General features: G+C 48.1%; 1 protein-coding gene and 1 non-coding gene across 3 annotated transcripts in view; one reads left to right on the forward strand and one right to left on the reverse strand.

The window, feature by feature from the left end:
* LOC123459666 lies at positions 1 to 108 on the forward strand. The gene has a single exon (XR_006636424.1). It is a non-coding gene; the product is annotated as a U6 spliceosomal RNA (small nuclear RNA).
* The window catches only part of Galnt18 (polypeptide N-acetylgalactosaminyltransferase 18), a 383,580-nt gene that overhangs the window by 261,131 nt on the left and 100,302 nt on the right, over positions 1 to 22,147 (reverse strand). The window lies entirely within an intron of this gene.

A 22,147-nucleotide genomic window follows, 5' to 3' on the forward strand; every position in this document is an offset into this window, starting at 1 on the left:
GTGCTTGCTTCAGCAGCTCATATACTAAAAATTGGAACAATATGGAGAAGATTAGCATGGCCCCTGTGCAAGGATGACACACAAATTTGTGAAACATTCCATAATTTTAAAACTCAGTAGCAGAGGCCAGTAAGCTAGAAAGGAGATATAAAGGGAAGAGAAAGGAAGGGAGGGAGGACCTTCATAGGTTGGTATTGTATATATGTAAGTAGAAGACTAGATTAATGGACCTGAAAAGGCCTAAGTGAGGTCAGAGGAAGAGATTGAATAAAGGAAAGGTGGAGGGAGGGCTAATCAAAATCTAAGAGGATATAAATAAATCATATGGAAACCTACTTTTTTGGACAATGGAACATTCAGGAGCCATAGATTATTACTAGAAAATTTTCAGTGCCAGGGATGGGATATCGTCCAGTAAGTTGTTGGCCAGGGAGGTCCCTGATGCCCCCCAAACATTAAAGACTGTTGGTTTCCCACCAGGAATAGAGGGTAAGACCCTATTGCCGAAGACTCCACATAATTGGGCTCCAGGTTCACTGAGAAATCCTGCTGGAACTGAGCTGAAAACCTCCTCCATGTAGACCAGCTGATAGAAAGCTAGAAAAAGCCACACTGCATACAGTTCAATGGGAGAGAGAGAAATCACCAGTGAAGATACCCAATAGTGGACACTGCAAGCCTTATATTTTGCCAGCCAGGCCAAATGAGCCAACAGGTGCAATAGTGGCACATCTGTCATGGTAGAAACCAACTGCCCTCTAATTGGACTGGAGGCCCACTCATGGGAGAGAATACATTCCTGGTACTGAAAACCTAAAACAGGGGTAGTCATGAGTGCTACTGGTGTAACATCTGCTGGTGTCTGGCTAAACGTACATACTGTGCTCATCAAACTGCCCAGTAAGCACTTCTGTTAATGTTCATACCCTTATATTAATGCTACTCTCACTTTTGGTAGAGAACCTTCTCTTTTCAAATGGCAGTGACCTTGAGACGACTCAGAATGCATCATGGTGCTGGGAAGAAATGACAGAGGAGTGCTTAGCACAGCAATATCCCTATCGCACCATCCAAGGCTCAGGGTCCATTGCAGAATAGGTGGCAGAAAGAATGTAAGAGCCAAAGGAAGGACAGGATTCCTTAAAATGTGCTTCTTCAGATACAAATGACCTAGATATCCATGACCTCGCAGTGCCTGCCACTACCTACACAAGACCTTCATAATAGGAGGGAAAAAATTACGACAAAAAATAAAAGAGAAACTGACTGACTGAGATGGGGGGGGGCGAATATGATGGAGAGTGGAGTTTAAAAGGGGAAAGTGGGGGAAGGAAGGGCATAACCATGGGATATTGCTTCCAATCATGGGAGTTGTTAATAAGGAATAAATTAATTAAAAAAACCTACCCTTTGGCTCTCAGAAAAATACTGGCATTAAATTTTCGTTCGAAGAATAGATAGGTAGATGACAGAAAAATTCACTAGATCTTGAAGGCACTAAATAATTTCAAGGCTGTTGATTAAGGATTGCTCCTGACAGTGCACAACATGGCAGGTCAGTTGTCCGAGACACTGGGAGAGGCGTGGACAGCAGAAGCACTGTCCCAGAGGCTCTCATTACGTGGAAGTGGGAGATCAGAAACCCTGTAGCACAGCAAGTCTCAGCACGAGGAAAATGAATAAAAGCCTACCGGAGCTGAAGCATGCAACCAAGAAGATCTCAACCGAGCCCTGACGCTTGTATCAATACCTACTGGATCTCACAGAACATAAGCTCCCAGGAAAAACCCGCATCTTAGCAAGCCAGGGTAGCCTCAGGCTACTGTGGGGGGGAGGGATGCTCTGTGCCTGCAATTGAAATCAACAAGACAAAGCACCGGACACCAAAATTAATATTGCAGCCAATACAGAGCACACGTGGCTTTTTGTTATTGTTGTTTTATGAAGCAAGGGATATGTACGTGTGGCTCAGGGTGACTGAACAACACGGGGAGCTGACTTCATGCCCGTGTGAGATCACAACTACATGGACACACACTGCTCTCCCTTGCGGTATAAGGAGTTTCAAGAACAGCCTGCTCAAATTTGTGCTACCTTCTGAATTAATTCATTGTTTAAATCCTCATTCTCTCCCGCTCCCCCTTCCCTCCTTGTTTCTTCCATTCTTTTCCTCCAACTCTAAATATTTCAACAGTTTTCAAGGTATTCTTGCATATTACTACAATATTATTAGGATGCCTAAGAAAATTTGCATTGGTAGAATATATATTCTATTCAATGTCTAATATTCAGTATCAATATCTGACATGCTATTCAAAGTTTCCCAAATGCCCAATAAGAACCTTTACCACCCATTTGTTTTTACCAGTCTTTATCTGAGATTATCATATCTTTCTAGTCTTCCTTTGGTTTAGAATGTTCTCTGTGCACAAAACCATCCTTTTTGTCTTTCATGGCATTGACATTTCTTGAGTCTACGCCAATGGCTGTGGGGTATCCTAAAATGCAATTGTGCCTGATGAATTTTTCTTTATTATCTTCAGGTTGGAGGATTTTGGCAGGAAGACTCCATGAGTGATACCGTGCCCTTCCCATCAAACTCCATCAAAATGGTCACACGGTGTCAGTTCTGGCCCATTACTGGTACTGCCAAGTGTGATCTCTTGATTAAGGTGACATTTCCCTATTGTCAAGTTACTTTGTTCCTTTGTAATTAATGAGTACTATGTGGAGTGTGACTTGGAGGCCATCTGAATATCTGCTTCCACAATTGTTGTTTTTTAATTACTGCAATTTCTGTGATCCCTCCCTAACAGATCTGAGCAGTAATGGGAAGACAGAGGCCGGGTCTTCATTCCCTTCCTTCTTTCTACAAATCCCATTTGGAACAATAATGAAGCCTTTGGCACTTTTTTTTTTTCCCACAGAAGCACTTACAGGAGAGAACTCCATTTTAAAAATACATTACGCCAAAGCACAGCAAAACCAATTACCGATACTCAATTAGTGGGGCATCACTTCATCACTGTAGATATTGTTAAATGTAATGCAATGGAGTCTGGGATATCCTGAAGGTAAAACTGGTCTCCAGTCAAAGAGACTCAGAAACCTTCAACAGCTCCCAAGAACGTTCACTGTGACTTAAATCTCTAACCTGGGCATGGGCCCAGCCGCAGGTGCCAGCCTGTCACACCCACTCCCCTAAGACCCCCTTGCATGTCCCCACTGCTTAGAGCAACCTGAGCTCCGCTGTCCTCTTCGTTAGCCCATGCTTTTCCCTCGCTCATCTTGATCCTTTGTCCTGATTCCCATCTCAGAATTACAAACCTCAGATACCTTTGGAGGCCAAGGATGCATTTTTGCTCTTCTGCATATATTTGCAGAAAAAAAAAAAGACCTCCCCTTGCCTCAGCCTTTCAGTTGTGGTGGTTAGGACACTGGAGGCACGTGGTTCTGGTTGGATTCTGTTATTAGGCTAAAGTCAGAGCTGTGGTCTCCAGTGGTACATCAGTGAGGGTCAACCACCAAGATATATTTTAAAAAGCTCATGTCTTTTTAAACATTTAAGTGTTTATTATGGGGGAAATAGAACTAGTGATATTCTTTATAAATATGTACCATCAATTATTTTGAGTTGACCTGGAATTCATTATGTAGTCTCAGGGTGGCCTCATGCTCACAGCAATCCACCTGCCTCTGCCACCCAAGTGCAGGGATTAAAGATGTGCACCAGCACACCCAGCTTATTTATTTTTTATTTTTTATAATTAACAACTTCCATGATTGTAAACAATATCTCATGGTAATTACCTCCCTCTCCCCACTTTCCCCTTTGAAACTCCACTCTCCATCATATCCCCTCCCCTCTCAATCAGTCTCTCTTTTATTTTGATGTCATCATCTTTGCCTCCTATTATGATGGTCTTATATAGGTAGTGTCAGGCACTGTGAGGTCATGGGAATCCAGGCCTTTTTGTGTCTGGAGGAGCACATTGTAAGGAGTCCTACCCTTCCTTTAGCTCTTATATTCTTTCTGCCACTTCTTCCGCAATGGACCCTGAACCTTGGAAGGTGTGATAGAGATATTTCAGCTTCTTTTCATTTTGGATTAATTACAAGAAAGAAAACACTATAATTCTCAGGAGCCCATATGTCTTAACTTCACCCTCACTGAAAACTCCCAGAGCAAAGTTTATGTTATTTCTCACCTAGCCCCAGGCTGGCCTCACATAATGTGATACACACGGTAATTACCCAAACATCAGTTACTAAATGACCAAGAACTGGGGGATACATCAATTGTGTTTGCTTCTTTGGAGAGAGAATGGCTTTTCCTCTTCTCACAACCCTCCACTCTCTACCCTCAGCACACGTCCTTAGAACTAACAGGGGCCTCTTTGCTTCACTGTTGTCAGATAGCAAAGGACATCCCTGGGCCCTGGACCCCAGCCTTGTGTCTTCAAGATCTTCACCACCCTGTGGTCAAGCATGGGCTGCACTATCCTCTGAAAAATAATAGAACAGCCCATTCATGGGGGCAGTGGGAGGCGATCTCCTCCAACTATGCTTGCCCACCACCCCAGCACCATTCAGAAGGCATGTATACCAAGCTAAGACTCAGGGGATGGGGAAGATGGCTTGGCAGTTAAAGGCACATGCTTGCAACAGCAGTCCATCTGCATTCCATTCCCTAGTACCCCTGTGAAGCCAGATGTACAAAGTGGTACACACATCTGGGGTTCAATTGTAACAGCAAGAGGCCCTGGCATGCTCATACATTTTTTTCTCTCTCTCTTTTTCTGCTTGCAGACAAATAAATAAAACAATTCTTTAAAAACAAAAAAAGATAAGACATGAGCTGGGCATGTTGGTGCATGCTTTTAATCCCAGCACTCATGAGGCAGAGATAGAAGGAGGATCATTATGTGGAGGATCACCATGTGTTTGTTTGAGGCCACATAGTGAATTTCAAGTTAGCCTAAGCCAGGACATGACCCTACCTAAAAAAAAAAAAAAAAAAAAAAATGAAAAGATAAAACAGCACTTAGCACAGGCCACGTCCTCTGGAGGCTTCCTTAAGGAAAAGCCTACCCCCGCCCCCAGCCTCGGTTATAGCCTAGGAACACTGCGGACCCCTCACTATGGCCCAGCAAACTCCAATTAATTACTTAGGCCAGCCACAAGAATGTAAGCAGCTCTGGCCCCAAAGGAATACGACAACCAGGTCATAGAGACTAGATCAAGGTATCAAAAGCACCCAGGAACCAGAAAAGACCCCGTGAGATCCAGGCCTTCGGACACCCCCATCAGGAAAGGCTCTTTCCACGACAGCCAGCCTCTGCTGAGCACAGCGCACACAATGCCTCTAACCTCTGTCGTCACAACCCCTGGGGGCCTCGGAGAAGGGCAGGTGGAAAGCACTAAATATGAAACAGGGTAATTAAAGCTCCCCAACCTGGATTTCTATTCAGGTCAGGTCTGCTAAACCTTCCGCGAGTTACAGTGAGTCCCTGCATTGCACTAACCAGGGGCAAGGCAGTTTTGCCCCATTTCCTGGGCCCGTTTCTGGGCTCAATGTGAGGAATCCAGGTGGAGGCGTTGGCCTACAATGAGCTCTCTCGGCCTCTTGGGCCACTTTTTGCATCATCCTTTGTGACTCTTGGGTCACCCGTCTCCTCTAGGCTGTGGTCTTGTTTCAGAAAAAGGGGTATTGCTGTGGGCCCAGGGTAAGTCTCAGATCTGGGCCCAGGGCACCACCATTACAAAGACACACTTCTGCAGGAGTGGGCAGTCCTGGACTCGGCCATGCACAAGTGCCAGATGAGCTCTGGCCTCAGGACAAGGGGTCCATCCCTCCGGCTGCAGACCTTTCTGCCCACCCACAGGCCACCTGTCCTAGCACTCTAGAGGTCAGTTGGGTGGACACAGCCACAGCCAGTGGACTCTGTACCACCTTCGACACATGACTACCAGGTGACGCGGGGTGGGGTTCAGCCTGGAGCTGAGGGCTTTGGGAGTTCTAAAACTAGGTGGCTCTTCCTGTAGGGTAGAATGAACCTTCCTTTGGCAAGAATATACCCCCAGCAGAGTGGCCAAGGGTGACATTCATGAGCTGAACCCCAGCCAGGGAATTTGCTAAAACTGGAGGAACCAGCCTCACACAAGGAGAGATCCCTGAAGCCCACAACTCCCGCCAACCAGCAAGACCCTCAAACCTTACGTGCTGTGGAAATTCAGGGTAGAGCTGCCAGTCCCTATAAGGTACCCCCAACTTCGCTTTCCTGTGATCTGACCATACCAGACCTGGGGAAAGTGTCCTAACGCAGTAGTTCTTCATCTCCGGCTCACATACTCCTCCAAAAATCTAAGAAAGGGGTTGGACTATCTTCCCCAGAAAAACATGCATGCTGTGCATATACACACATGTCCCTGTCACAGACTGGGCTGAATGTTTGTGTTCCCTGCCCTGAATTAAAGTGTTGAAATGTAATCCCTAATGTGATGGTATCAGAAGGGGGGCTTTGGGAGGTAAGTAGACCATGAGGAAGGACGGTGGAGCCCTCATGAACTGGATGAGTGCCTTCTTAAAAAGAGGCAGAGAGCTCTCTTGCTCTTTCCTCCACGTGATGATACAAGGATAAGCCAGTGGTCTGCAACCTGGAGGAGGGTCCTCACTAGACTCTGAGCAACCAGGGTGGGAAGGATCTATATATATATACACACGAATGAAATATGGGAACAGGCTATGGGAAAGGACTGTGGAAAATCTTCTTATGGGCCTTACAAATAAGTCTGCTGACGATATTGCTGTGAGATTCTTTTTCTTCTAAGTTCCTGGCTTGTAACGTGCCCTGAAGTTCATAGCCCACTTAAAGCCATGTGTCTAGGTTTCCGCTGTCATGGTTTACCTCTGCCCTGAATAGCACAGATGACCAACTATTGACAAGGAATGTTAAGAAATGCTTGCTGAGCTTAAACTTCAGGCTTTTCCTTACTTCCTCAGTGACCTGGTTGCACTCCTGACCCAGCACAAAGTGTGCATGACTGAACTGTGCTGACATGTTGAGGACACCACACATTAACAGTAACAGATCGCCCTCTGAGCTATCAGGGTGGGTGCATTTGTGAATCTCCCTGTAAGAGGCTAGATTCCTCCAGTTTCCAGCAGATTCCCTGGTTGGGGTTGTGTGTATGTGTCAGGAGAGTCCAACAGGCCATCCCCCTAAAACCAACTTGTTCATGTATTGCCATTTTGTGCTGCTCAGCATGATCACCAGTGAGCGCCTGCCCACAGAAGCTGAAACCACAGAAACATCGGAGCAGCCACGACGCAGAAGCAGCGCGTTCACTCTGGGTTTGAATGGCGCCAAGGCTCAGATTTCCTTTTTTGCAGGATCTGCTCTAAAATACAGCTAGCCCACTTCCGTAAATCGTCCTAGAGTCAGTTTCTATAATTCAAGACCAGTGTCCCAACTAAGCAAACCAATACCTTGATCTTGAACTTCCAGCCTTCTAGAACTGCAAGAAATGGATTTCTACTATTTACAAGCCAGCCAGTCTATGGTATCCTGTTAAAATATCTTGAAATGACTGAGGCACATTCATATGTCTCTCTGCGGATATATATTTATACTTAGCATTTATGTCTACACGTATGTATATACAGAATTGGTCCCCGGATTTTTCTGTGTCACAGGTTCCCTAAAACCCACCCAGAAGTCCACTTGAAGAGTCCTTTTTCTTTACTCTTTACTGGAACCCAGTGGTGCTGGGCTCCCAGCAATCTCCCTCATAAAGTCTCCAGAGAAGCCAGGTCTTCCATGCGAATGCTCTTGCCCCGTGGGCTCGGGGCTAGGACCACTCCCGGGGCAGGAAGACAGGGCAAATTCACTCCTTGGCCTAAGAGGTGCGTGACTCCTCTGCGTGTGCAGCTGTCTCTTGTGGCTGGGCACACTGGAGCCTGTGGCACCGCTGGCAGATGCTGCCTGACCCAGATTGGCCAGGAGGGCAGGCCGCCCTGCTTGTGGGACCAGTCATAGGCTTTACCAGCAACAGTCCTCTCCGGGCTCCACCTGGGGTCGGAGGCAGGGTCCCAGTGAGTGAAGACTCACTGCAGAGACAAGGAGATGCGGAGCGGGGTCTGATGCTCATGTGCGCCCACACACGCCACATCCAACTCACATACAACACGCCACGCACATCTACACACCGCACACAGATGCATCATACACACCGCACAAGCATCACATACCACACACATACTACCTATCACAGGCACACATATGCACACACATGCACAGCACACACCCATGCACACACGAGTGCCACTCACACCATACACAAGCACGCACTATATACACACACTATACACCCACACACCCCATAAACATTACATATCACATATGTACTACATATCACAGACACATCACACCCATGCACACCTGAGTACCACTAGCGCTATACATGCCAAGCACACACTGAATACCACACACACACACACACACTGCACACACACACTTAAAAAATAAGTAAAGAGCTGGGCGTGGTAGCACACGCCTTTAATCCCAGCACTCGGGAGGCAGAGGTAGGAGGATTACTATGAGTTCGCGGCCACTCCGAGACTCCATAGTGAATTCCAGGTCAGCCTGGGCTAGAGTGAGACCTTACCTTGAGGAAAAAAAAAAAAGTAAAGACAAAAACCAGGCATGGTGGTGCACGCCTTTAATCCTAGCACTCGGGAGGCAGAGGTAGGAGGATCGCCATGAGTTCAAGGCCACCCTGAGACTACACAGTAAATTCTAGGTCAGCCTGAGCTAGACTGAGACCCTACCTCGAAAAACCAAACAATAAATAAATAAGTAAAGACTTTACACTTACTCTCTGCGTGATCTTAGGGAAGGCACACCATGCGACCGAGCCTCAGCTCCCCTCTGTGATACACCAAGCGTAAACCGCCCCCTTGTGAGGTCTGAAGGAGAAGCATCGGGGTCGTGCTTGGCACATTACAGGGCTTGGTGCTCGGCTGTTGACTTTCCACTCCTTGTTCCATTCTGAGCAATTCCAGATGGAATCGTCTGAGAATCAGACTCTAGCTTTTCCAGTCCTCCATTGGCCATAGGGTCCACCTCCTCCACACATGTGGGTCCCCTGCCTGTGTGCTCGGAAAGACTGTGATTGGCACATTCGAGGGACTTGAGCAATGACATTAATACACAGCTGGGCCCCGCACTTCTGCATTACATGTGGACCCTATCTTCTCTGTCCATCTTCAAGTGCCGGCTTTTCAAATAATTCAATCTGTTCTGTTCAAGACACGGGGCGAGAGATTTTACACAATGGGAAGTTGGCTTATTTCCTGGATGTTTACATAGGTAACGGTAAAACAGTTTCATGTCTCCAGTGACATTTCTTCTGGGACTGCTCACTAGGAATGTAATTTAGCTTTTGTAAAGCTTTAAAGGTTGTTGTTTTTTAGTTGTAAGAGGGACCAAAATGTGTTTCAAATCAGCTACAGAGTCCTATCTGATTTTGATGAGACATCTAAGGAAAAAATATATATACACCAGGCTTGAATGGGTCACATACAGATTATAGGGTCACTGGCCAGAGGACAGCTCAGACTCTGGGAGCCGGACCCACTGTGGGCTACCCGGAGTCACTGAGGAGGATCAAACCTGCTCCTGGTGAGACACCTTGTGGTCCAGAAGAGGGGGCCAGTATAGAAAAAGGAAACTTTCCAAAAGATTTGCCCTTAAAGAGAACATGGGGCCCAAGTCCATTCAACGACTCGCACATTACATAGGAGAAAACTGAGGTTCGGAGGCCTGAGGGGCATTGAAGCAAGTCTAGGTTGAGGAACTCCAAACCCCATGCCTGTCATGGTGTTCCCCAGGCTGACCCTTCAGCGGATTCACCTCCTCACCTCCGACACACACTGGCAGGGATGTCACATTTGACAGAGAGATGCATTCCTCTCCATGGCAACTTCCCACCGTTAGCTTCCCAAGCACTGCCTTGGCCGTGGCGCCGGAGGGCTGACCTCCGCTGTGGCTGCTGGTCGCCAGGCTTGGCATTTCTTAGCGTGAATGGGAAGAGCAACCACACAGACGGATTGGTTTTCTAAATGGGAAACTGAACATTTCCCATTGCTTGCCACTGATGGTGCTTCTGGCCCTGGGCCCCCTTCTTACTCTTGCCTTGTAAATGGCAAGTTTAAGGAAGACATCTATCAGTTCTAAGAGACGCCCACTGCGGGACTGCACTGACCCTGACTCCCACCGGCCTGCTGGGAAGGGACGGGAGGGCACGGAGGTGCGGACGGTGTCTTGCCAGGACAGAGTGGCAGCAGAGACAGGCACACCAGCCACGGCGGGCTGCAGCTTCAGTACAGAAGACCTGAGTAATGAGAGCAAAGAGCAGGCAGAGGCTGACCGGCTGACCACAGCAGAATAAAGGGACAGGAACACAGAGGCAAAGCTGACCCAGAGTTAATTCAGCCATGGGAGGGCTCCCGTTCTACTAAGGAACACAGCTATAACATATACTGAGACTGTCATGCACCATACACGCATGATCACATGAGAAGCCTTGTGGCGTAGACCTAGCTCCTGTCGTTGTGGGGCTGAATCTGTCACACTACAGCAAGGGGCCTTTGGGCAAGTCACTTTGAGCACAGAGGTGGGGGCTTGAGGGTTAGAGGCTCAGCTGTCATCTCTGTAAACTAAGAACAGTGCCAGAGCCCCTCCGAGGAGATTTCAAGGATGACCTGAGGTCGTCTTTGCACAGCGCTTGGGGTGGGGCCTCACACAATCCACACTGGGCAAGCGTCAGCTCTGACTGTGAATCTAGCCGCCCAAGGGGTAGGAATGACCAGCCCTGCTTTCTAGAGAAATCAGTGGAATTCAAGGAGGGTGGGACAGACCCGAGATCCCTTATGTGTCACACCTGAAAGTGGCAGAGGCAGGTCCAGAACCCTGGCTCCTGGGTCCTTCCTTGGCCATTCCAGATGGCGCTTCTCTGTCACACTCTTAAAGTAAAACCAACAGAGCCTGCCCTTAAGGAGTGCCCGTGCTCATGGGCACAGAGAAGAACAAACACCCAAATAATTTGAAAATGTGCCATGTAAAATGATAAGGGTGACAGGGCTGGGGGGCCATGAGTGGTTGGATAAAAGAAGGCAGGGAAGGGCCTGGAGAGATTGCTTAGTAGTTACGACACTTGCCTGCAAAGCCTAAGGACTCATGATCAACTCTTCAGACCCTCCATAAGCCAGATGATGCACAAGGTGATGCAAGCGCGCAAGGTATGTGCACAAGGTGATACACACATCTGGAGTTCAGTTACAGTGGCTCAGGCTCTGGCACAACAATTCTCTCTCTCTCCCTCTCTCTCTCCCCCCCCCCACTCGCTCATTCACTCTCCACTCTCACTATAGCTCTCACTCTCTTGCATAAAGAAAAAAAAGGCCAGTCTGTTGGGCTTGCAAAAAAAAATTATAGGCAAGGAAGGCTTCCTCTCTGACAAGCTGACTCAGACGCAGAGCCCTGAATGAAGGAGCTGGGGACGCCGAGAGACGCCCCAGAAGGAAGCGATCTGCAGGCTGTGAGGAGGACTTTTGACTGAGCACCAGAGGGAGACATCAGAAAAGCTGGGCTCCTGGTGGACGACAAGCACCTTCCGTGAGGCCAAATCAGAGCCTGAGGCGATAAGTTCTTCAGGGCCCCAGGGGCCTGGAGAATAAGGGAGGAGCCAGGCCTGCGGAGCATGGGTCAGGGTGCAACCTCTGCACATGGTGTAGGGCTGGGCCCAAGTCTGACCGAGGCAGCAGTGGATATGTGGGTTTGAATGGGAAAGGTCCAGCATAGGCTCCTGTGTTTGAACCCTGGGTCCCCAGCTGGTGGTGCTATTTTGGGAGGATGTGAAGCTTTGGGGGGCATGGGGTCTAGCTGGCAAAGGTAGGAGCATAGAGGTGGGGGCTTGAGGGTTATAGGCCAGAGACCTTGCTATAGCTAGTCTCGCCACTTCCTGATGCATGAGGATCACACATTCTTGTCCCTTCCGATGATGGCCCACTTCCCTCCGTAATGGAATGTATTCCCTTAGAAATCCTCTCTCACTGCCAAGTACGTTGATCACAGTGCTGAGAAAACTAACTGACCCGGCAGGCCCTCACTACAGCCTCACTCTGGGCCCAATGCAGCACCAGGAGGCCTAAGAGCTGCTAGGAGACCCAGGGGAAGACCCAGGGAAGAGAGTCTATACAGGAAGCCAGGCCATTACATACAGTATAAAACACTGAAAAGCAAATGAGTCAGCTAGCCTGAAAAGTCAAACAGATTTCCCGCAAAGAACCCCATGGGACAAAAGAAGCCTGAACTCACAGTTTCCACTATGCACCAAGTACTCTGAGAAAAGTCACCTGCCCTTCTGGGACTCCATCCCTCCCCAGCCGTGGAACCTGCTCTGCAGGGGCATCATGGGCCTTGGCTGGGTGAAAATGGGGCAAGGGCTAGTATGTGGTTGGTCCTGTCCATGGAAGCTGCCTCAGCTACCATTACAATATATGAATGTGCTAAAATGAAGAGGTAACCCAAGGCCAATATTAGCTGATTGAAATAGCTGCAACAGGTCCAGGTGAGGGACTGAGTATTTACGCCCCTCCACCCAAATTCATAGGTTAAAGTCTTCAATGTAACAGAACTAGGAGGTGAGGAGATAGATAGGTCAGGAGGGCAGCACGCTCACCAGGTAGATTAGTGCCCTTATAAGAGGCTCCAGTGGGCTCCCTCATCCCTTCTGCCACGTGAAGTCAACTGTCTGTGAACCAGGAAGTAGGCTCCCACTAGACACTGAATCTGCCAAGGTCTTGGTCTGACCTTCCCAGCCTTCAAGAATCAATGTCGGCTGTTCATAATTCACCCCATCTGTGGGTGTCCTGTTAATGCATCCTGAATGGACTAAGACACCCAGACAAGACCAGCTCTATAAAACAGGCGACAAAGAGGCCACTCGGTTAAGAGCAGCACACAGCCCAAGTGAGATCTGGAACGTGTCCTCCACCCATTTAAACTGCTTGGATTCTTAGCCCTGCTGAGACCAAAATAAGTATTCATACTTTCTCAACCAAGGCAGAAATAAACACAGGAGAAATGTATAAGAATATATACACACCCCTGTGTATACGTTTATGGACTTTTATTAATCACTTCAAGTGAATGTTTTCCTTATCCAGGAGTGCAAGGGTTCCACAGTCTTATGTCAGTGGCCTGAGGTTACGCAGCTCTGGCCCATCACAAGCAAGCAGCTCCATCCCCATGCCCTGTGAGGGAATCCCTGCCTGGAGGAGGTCGTTGTGGTTCCCAAGTCCAGTGGCCTTGGCCTGCTCACACTGAATTGCCTAGGGTCTCCATCTCCTGCCCACTGTGGACCCTGCCCAGCCCATCAGCATCAGAACCACCTCTCCCGAAGACTTGACAGTTGACTACAACTGAGGCAAGCTCACCTCCAGTAACAGTGAACGGGGGCCATCACGAAGAAGCAGGCTTCCCCTCTGCCTTCATGGTCTGATTGAATTGCTCCAAAACGGATGCTGCCCAACCCACCCCGCACCTAGCCAGCACTAAGAAGACACCAGAAGAAGGATGCCATTCTCAGACACAGAACCAGGTTTCAGAGAGCCCAAGGCTCCAGGCTGACTTCGAGTGTGGTTGCTTGAGACCTGCTGATCCCCAAGCTAAGACCCCTCTCAGCAAAGAGCTAAAAGCCCTTTTCTCTGCCGTTAATCCAATACAACGCCAACTGTATTTCATGGCTGAAAAAGCCAGTGACGGGGTAAGTAGTGTTTGTTATCTAACTAAATTGTAGAGGAAATGATGTGTGAATGAGAAAATTCTAACACAACCGTGGATCACTTCTGACAACTTCGATTATGGCTTTGTTTAGTTAAGCACTTGTGCATTCTAATGAACTGTCTTATGGAGTTATTAATTGGATCTTGGATTTCCAGGGCTATTCTGCTGCTCCGAAGCCTCCTTGGTAGAGGTGGTGTGTCTAGGTACCCTGACTACAAGAGCTGGCGTTCCATTCACAAGCCATACTGCTAAATCGCCAAACAAACAGAGCCAGTGTCTGAACTGAAATAGTCAGGGTAGCTCTTATTATCCCCACAAACTGAAGACACAGAAAAGAAACTTCTAGAAAACACAGACACAAAGATAACTACATTTAGAATAGCCTAAGAGATCAGTGAGGCACAGGTCTGGGTGTGTCTGTGAGGGCACTTCCAGAGAAGACCCAGGAGGAAAGACTCACCCTGGATGTGGGTGATGTGCGTGGCACGACCCCACGGATTGAGGTTGTGGTGCCCTAAAAGAGGAGAAAGGGCGAAGTTGGCTGAGTTCATTCTCTGTGCTAGTTCTTGTCTGCTGGGAAGTAAGGAACAGCCTCTGGCACATGCTCTCCCCTCTACGTTGCTCCAGGCACGTGCATGGCACCAACCAACCCCAGACTAAGTCCTCTGAAAACCACGAGTCAAAATAAACCCTTTCTCCCTTAAGTTGGTTCTGGTCACATTCACACAAAGTAACTCAGACCGTAACCAGTGGGGAGGACCACTTCAGCCTATAATTTATCATGAGGAATGGATTCCAGTTCAGAAACCAGTCAGAACCAATGGCTCATTTCCCTATGCACAGGGTATTAGCTCTCTCAGTGCACAAGGGAGCCCTAAACTCACCAGTCTCCCAACACACAGATCCAGAAAAGAAGAAAGACAATCTAGCCTACACCCTCAGGAACGCTGGTTCTCTGTTCCTCCAACTTTGGCTAAACTGGCACTGCAGGCGTCTTCTGCCCACTTTTCCCTCTGATGGAAGCAGTGTAGCAGCTGGCAGAGCTGGCCAGCTTCCTCGAAAGCAACCATGCTTACATCTGCTTGGGAAATAGGGAAGACTCCCCTCCAGAAAACAGGAGAGAGCTGAGTCCACGCAGCACAACCACATGTCAGCGTGGGAACTTGGAAATGGGTGGGGCTCTGTGGTTCAGCAAACGTCCTCTGAGTTGAAACACATGAAACATGTCATCCTGAAGAGGGGCCCATCAAGGCTTATACGACATACAAGAGTCATAAGCATCCCCCCCACACACACATACAAATACATCCAAGGTTATACAAGCAGTAAACAGTTGCTAGCGGGAGGAGAGCCTGGCTGAGAGCAGCAGTGAGCTCCAGAGACGCAGCTTCCATGAGGTCACCATCCATGGCAGGGTGGGACTTGGTGGTGACGTGGCTGTTGGGGCATCCCCACACTCCTAGAAGTGAGCCCTCACCCATACTGTGCGAGGAACCACGACAAAGTCATTGGTTTGCCCAACTGGACTTTGGTAGAGTCATGACTCAGTCTGTCACTGGTATCCTATCTGGGGTGAACAGATGACTTTTCTGTCTCTCTAGGAAAAGTTAACACAACAGGCTCCGTCTAGTACACACCCTGTCCTCCAAGCCAGGGCTCACGGACTAGGCTCTCGGACTAGGTCCGCCAGAGGGTGTGGATAGTCCTCAGGGCCCCAATTCTCACCAACAGAATTGAAGGAAAGAACTATTCACAAAGGTGGGCAAGGCTGACAGAAGTCATCAAGGTGGCAGAGGCACACTGGGTATCGGGGTGGTGATATCACAGGAGGCCGGGAGAGGCTATGGGGAGGCATTCCTGTAGGAGTCCAGCAGGAGCCTCGCTGCAGTCATTGTTTGCATTAGAATACAGCAACTGCCAAGGCTGCCCATGTATCTACCCCACCTGGGAGTCAGGGCTGAGGCCATGGTTGATGGGACCCACAGAGCTTGGCTTCCTGGACTTAAGCAGCTTCTGGGAAGGCGGAGAGTTGACAAGGAGCTCTGCGGGCTCCTCACAAACCACCAGGGTCAAGCCTGACTTGCATCCTCCTTTCAGGCTCCATCCAATAGTTCACCTTCCCCTTGGGGGTGGGGGGAAGGTCCCCCTCTGCCGTTACAGTGTTCCAAGCTCTCCTCTATCCCATGTCTGCCCTACCCCTCAGTGTCTGTTCACAGAAAAAAAGGGGGGAAAAAAAGATGTGATCTACAGCAATCAAGAAGGCTTGGAGGCCAACTCTCCTGCTTTCCCTCCCTGCTCTTCCCACAGGTGCTACAGCTGTAAGTGAGGACGGTGCAAACCCACAGCACATCCGACGGGTAACGGTTCCCATGGCGTCCCAGGAGGATGGGTTTTGATAGCCAAGGAGAGAATGTGGGACATGTCTGCTGGCCAAGTCTGTGACACAAGCCTCCAAAGGAGGACCTGTGAGACCGTGGCACAGGGACCTCAAGAAGTGACTGTCCACCCTCCTTGTGTCCCTCCTTCTAAGGGGCAACATCAATAAGCCCAACCACAAGAGTCCTGAGAGTGCTCACAGCTGCTTCTGATAAAGATGCCAATAGTCTTTTTATTTTATCTTATTTATTTGCACGGAGAGAGAGAAAGAGAATGAGAATGGGTGCACCAGGACCACAAAAAATGAATTCCAGACATATGCACCACTTTGTGCATCTAGCTTCACATGAATACTGGGGAACAAACCCCAGGCCTTCAGGCTTTGAAAGCAAATGCCTTTAACCACTGAACCATCTCTCCAGGCCAATAGTTGGTTTTCTAGGAGGGCTGTATCACACAACACTCATGGACCAATATCCATATTCCGTGAGACAGCTCCAGTTCTCTCAAGACCTTGCAAGGTCCCCATGGTGAGTATGGTCACGGAGGAAAAATTTAGCAACCTCTAAAAAATTACAAGGCAGGTCTGAAGAGACGGCTTAGTGGTTAAGGTGCTTGCTTGCAAAGCCAAAGGACCCATGTTTGATTCCACAGGACCTACATAAGCAAGATGCACAAGGTGGCATATGCATCTGGAGTTTGTTTGCAGTGGCTAGAGGCCCTGGTATGCTCATTCTCTCTCTCTCTCTGCCTCTTCATCAAATAAATAAATAAATATAAACATTTAAAAAGTTACAAAACGGATGAAAAAAAAAACACATTAAAAACCTGAAAAGAAAATCTGTCCTAGATTCAAAGGACTTTTAGGTCTAGTTCTACCTACAGAATTCTTAGCCCACCTTCTGGCACCATATGGACTCATTCCTAGTCCCTTCCCCCTTATGTCCTGGCTCCTACAATCCCTGAACCCTTATCAGGGACTCCACAAACCTTCCCATGAAAGACCACAGGCCCATGGGAGTTTTGGTTGCATCTTGGAGGAAACGCAAACAGGGCGTCTCTTCCAGGAGTCCTCACTTCACCCCGGAACTGTCTAGGATTCTTACATGCAGTCTGAAAATGATAGGGAAAATTTCAGGGGATGGAATCCAGACTGCTATTCATAGCTTCCCAAATAATTGAAACTACAAGAGCAGTGGCTTTCAAAGCAGCTTGTACAAAGGGACCTGCATTGCTCAAGGGAAGCCCAAGCAGAGGAGAGGGGACTGGCCAGCACTCACCCCTCATGCAGGGACACTTCTCCGTGGAGTCTCAGGACAGTTAAAACAAACTGGGCACCGTACCAACTCTGGAAGCCGCCATGTTCCCAAAATACTTATCCTTATCCCTACCTTAGGGAGGAGACATGGAAACCTGTTGCCCAGAGAGCCCATCCTCAAAGATGCTCTGCTGGGTCCCAAGAAGTCAGTAGTAAAAGATAAAAGTCATAAGCAATGGCCTTCCTCCCCCACCCCCCGCCCTGGGCAGACTGTTTGCAGAGGATTGCCTTTACGCACAGGTTGACAGGACAGAAGCAGTGTATGCCTCACATCGCAGGTCCTCTCATTCCATATGTAAGATCAAGTTCCTCTGGGTAAAGGCCCACAGCCCTCTTTCTGAGCCAGGAAGGGAGGCTGCTTCCTGAGCCTTGTTTTGCCACTAACACAAACCATGAACTTGGTAAAGTCATACAGCCTCCTTAGGAACAAGAACAGCAGGTCCAGGGCTGAAGAGATGACTTAGCAGTCAAGGCGCTTGCCTGCGAATCCTAAGGACCCATGTTCGACTCTCCAGATCCCACGTTATCCAAACACACAAAGGCATGGCAAGCACAAGGTCGCACATGTCCACTAGATGGCACAGCGTCTGGAGTTTGATTACAGTGGCTGAGACCCTGGTGTGACAATTTTCTTTTCTCTCTCTCTCTCTCTAAAATAAAATTTTTAAAAAAAGGACAGCAGGTCCAGATCCCCTCGATGAATACTAATAATATCTCTTTAGATAAAACTGCATGGGAGGGCTGTTGAGATGGCTTAGCAGTTAAGCGCTTGCCTATGAAGCCTATGGACCCTGGTTCGAGGCTCGGTTCCCCACGTCCCACGTTAGCCAGATGCACAAGGGGGCGCACGCGTCTGGAGTTCGTTTGCAGAGGCTGGAAACCCTAGCGCGCCCATTCTCTCTCTCTCCCTCTATCTGTCTTTCTCTCTGTGCCTGTCATTCTCAAATAAATAAATAAATAAAATTTTTAAAAAAACTGCATGGGACACACCTTATTGTGAACCTTTGTATAGATAGAGAAACCAAGGCTTTTAGAAATGAAGCTTCCTCAAATATAGAGCTAGCAAGGAGCTTGAGGTCTTCAGTCCAAGAAATCTAATTTCCAAGAGGATACATTAAAAAGTGACATCCTGCACCCTGGGGAAAGGAGGTGCCCACAGGAGCACGTGGACACGGGCAGAGGGCTTTGTCTAAGGACACTGGGAAGCTCAGGGAAGTCCCAGACAAGGCAGAGGACTATGTTTGTAGTAAGGCCACCAAGTAAATCAGCCCAAGTCTGAGTTTAACAGAGGAGGAGTCCTGAACTCAGCCAATACTGCAGACGCTGGGCACCATGACCACACTGCAAACACCACGGCCTAGAGAACTCGTGGTGACCGGCACCGAGCTACCAGCTTTTCATGCAGAGTTTCCATCTGACTGATGTACCCCAGTGTGCCCCAGACCCCTTCTCCAGTAGGGGGCTGTTCTGATCAACCTGTGCTCCCACCAATGCTCAAAACGGCAGGAATCCATGCATCCTTGGTAGTGGCCTCGGACGCTGAGTTGTCCAAACTGACAAATGTCCCACAAATGAAGGACAGCGTGGTCTGCTGTAATTCCCACGTGTCTGCTCTCCCTCCTCTGTGGTTGACATGATGTGTGCTTGTTCCCCACCAAAGCCTCACAGTGTACCTCCATCCTCGGGGGAAGCCATCCTCACTGACATTGGCCTTGAGCATGCGCCTTGCTTAGACTGTTAGGACATGATGCAAACTGCCCTGGTGGAGGCCTTAGAGGACGCTGACTGCATGGGAGACTCTGGCTATGCTTTTGCTCTTCCAAGAAAACAGACTGTCTCATGCATAGGTTGGTGCTCAGCCTGTGCTTCACAAGGGAAGAGCCTCACCACGCTGAAGCAACCATGAGCCACTCAGACTGCAATGTTCCTACAAGCCAGAGATAAGTGTTTCCCATTCAGGGTCACCCATGGGCTGGGGGCGTTTATTATAGGAAAATGTATTAATACACTTGCATGGGAAAACCACTTCATAGCACTGCCTACTAAAGAAAGGAAAGAGGCTGGAGAGATGGCTTAGCAGTTAAGGTGCTTGCCTGTGAAGCCCGAGGACACACGTTCAACTCTCCAGATGCCACGTAAACCAGATGCACAAGGTGATGCAAGTGTGCAAGGTTGCACATGCGCACAAGACGGCACACATGTCTGGAATTTGACTGCAGTGTCTAGAGGCTCTGGCATGCTAATTCTCATACACACATACACTCTCTCTCTAAAATTAAAATTTTTTAAAAAAAAACATTAAAAAAAGAAAGGAAAGATATAGGCAGCATGACCTGGTGCCTGCCTTCCCAACACTTCTCTGTGACACTCTAGAGGCCCCGCTAGTGCTGAGAGTGGAAATGTTTAAGGGAGATGTAGGGGCTGAGGAGATAGCTCAGTGGGTCAAGTGTTTGCCATACAAGCATGAACTCAGGTCCCCAGTACCTTCAAAACATGCCAGGTGCAATGGCACACGCCTATAATCCCAGCACTGGGGAGGCAGAGATGGGTTAACTGTAGGCCACCGGATAGCTAATCAGCCAAATTGGTCATCTCTAGATATACATAAATATCATTTCCAAGAATGAGGTGGAGAGTGATGGTGGAAAATGTGACATCGACCTCTGGCCTCTAGATGCATATACACAGATGTCCATGTGTACCCACACGCATGAACACACGTGAACATACAAAAAAAGAAGCTTTTAAAGCCCTGAGGAAAATTAGGGAAGAAGACAGAAATTCTGTCTCAGAGATCCAAGAGGCTTCCCAGAGGATGAGCAAATTGAACTTGATCATAAAGGCCAAGTTCCAATGTTTACAAAGAAGGCTACAAAGGAAACAATATAAAAATCCAAGGAGGGGGCTGGAGAGACGGCTTAGCGGTTAAGCGCTTGCCTGTGAAGCCTAAGGATTCTGGTTCGCGGCTTGATTCCCTAGGACCCATGTTAGCCAGATGCACAAGGGGGCGCACGCATCTGGAAATCGTCTGCAGTGGCTGGAAGCCCTGGCGTGCCCATTCTCTCTCTCTGCCTCTTTCTCTGTCTGTCACTCTCAAATAAATACATAAAAATAAACCAAAAATAAAATTTAAAAAATCCAGGGAGGTGTAAGCATACAGATTTATATTTATATAAATTCACTCACATCTGCCCACCTATGTTTATATATGAATGAATTTAGTTTAACCAATTCATATATAAATAGGAAGATGTCTAGCAGTCAGATGTCCTAGCAATCCCACACTCTGCGGGGTAAAGTGGAGGACAGAGCACAGTGACCAATAAGTCTGTCCCAGGGCCAGGTGACTACATTCTTAACTGAAACAGATGCCACGAGTAAATGCGTTCACAAAGCAACCCTGCGGTGACAGCGGTCAGATGTGACTAAGCGAGAGACGACACCGGGAAGGAATGAGAGATGGAGAACATGTTCTACAGTCTTGATCACAAGGCCACTGGTGGAGTCATTTATACATACCACAGATGACAAAGATACTTGGGAAGAGCTGGTGGTCTGATGTTGAGCATGCTACATTTGGGGGTTCCCTGGAGCATCCTGAGAGAGGCATGTGGAGTGTTACTGGAAGGTAGGGGGAAGTCCCATAAACCTGAGCAGGGTGTGGGCTGGGCTCCAGGGGCCGTGTTGCCTCTGTGCTGAGCGCTAGGATACCACGCTCAGGAGAAGACACCGGCATTCTAGCAGGGAAGGGGAGTCACAAAGCCTGGAAACCAGATGTACCAAGGGAAGCCACCAGCAGTGGTGTGTGGCTGAAGGCAGAGAAGCTAACATGTGGCTTCTCTCGGTGACGTTTTCCTGCAGTGTGTGGGACCGGCTACCGTGGACCCATCGTTTTTGTGGGTGAGGAAGTTTGTTGCATGACTTCACAGTAGTGTAGCTTTCTGAGAAATACAGGCAGAGTCCTGAGGTCCTTGGGTGTCCTTTATAAAGTTAGCTGTTAATTCATTTCTAGCATTTATGGGGGCTTGTCTCATTGCCCGGTTATACAAATCAGAGCATGTCTAGTTATTCATGGAAGTAACAAATGCCCACATCATTATTCCCTTTAAAAATACAGTGTGTCACTTATGAAAATGTTCAACATCCCTAACCATTATCAAAATGCAAATTAAAACAACTATGAGATTCCATCTTTCCCCAGTAAGGATAGCATACATTAAAAAATCAAATGAAAGCAAATGTTGGCAAGGATATGGACAAATAGGAACACTCATTCACTGTTGGTGAGAATGCAAGCTGGTACAACCACTGTGGAAATCTATATGGAAACTCCTGAAAGGGATGAATATAGAGTCAGCAACAGACCCTGTTATTCCCTTACTGGGCATCTACCCTAAAAGCTTCACATCTCAGTTCAGAGATATTTGCCCAAACATGTTTATAGCTGCTCAATTCATAATAGCTAAAAACTGGAATCAACCAAGGCACTCATCACTAGATGGATGGATAACTAAGATGTGGTATATATACACGATGGAATTCTACTCAGCAGTAAGAAAAAAATGACACAATGAAATTCATAGAAAAATGGTCAACCTTGAAA

Source organism: Jaculus jaculus, chromosome 3, assembly GCF_020740685.1.
Source record: "Jaculus jaculus isolate mJacJac1 chromosome 3, mJacJac1.mat.Y.cur, whole genome shotgun sequence".
In the NCBI taxonomy this organism is placed as follows: domain Eukaryota; kingdom Metazoa; phylum Chordata; class Mammalia; order Rodentia; family Dipodidae; genus Jaculus; species Jaculus jaculus.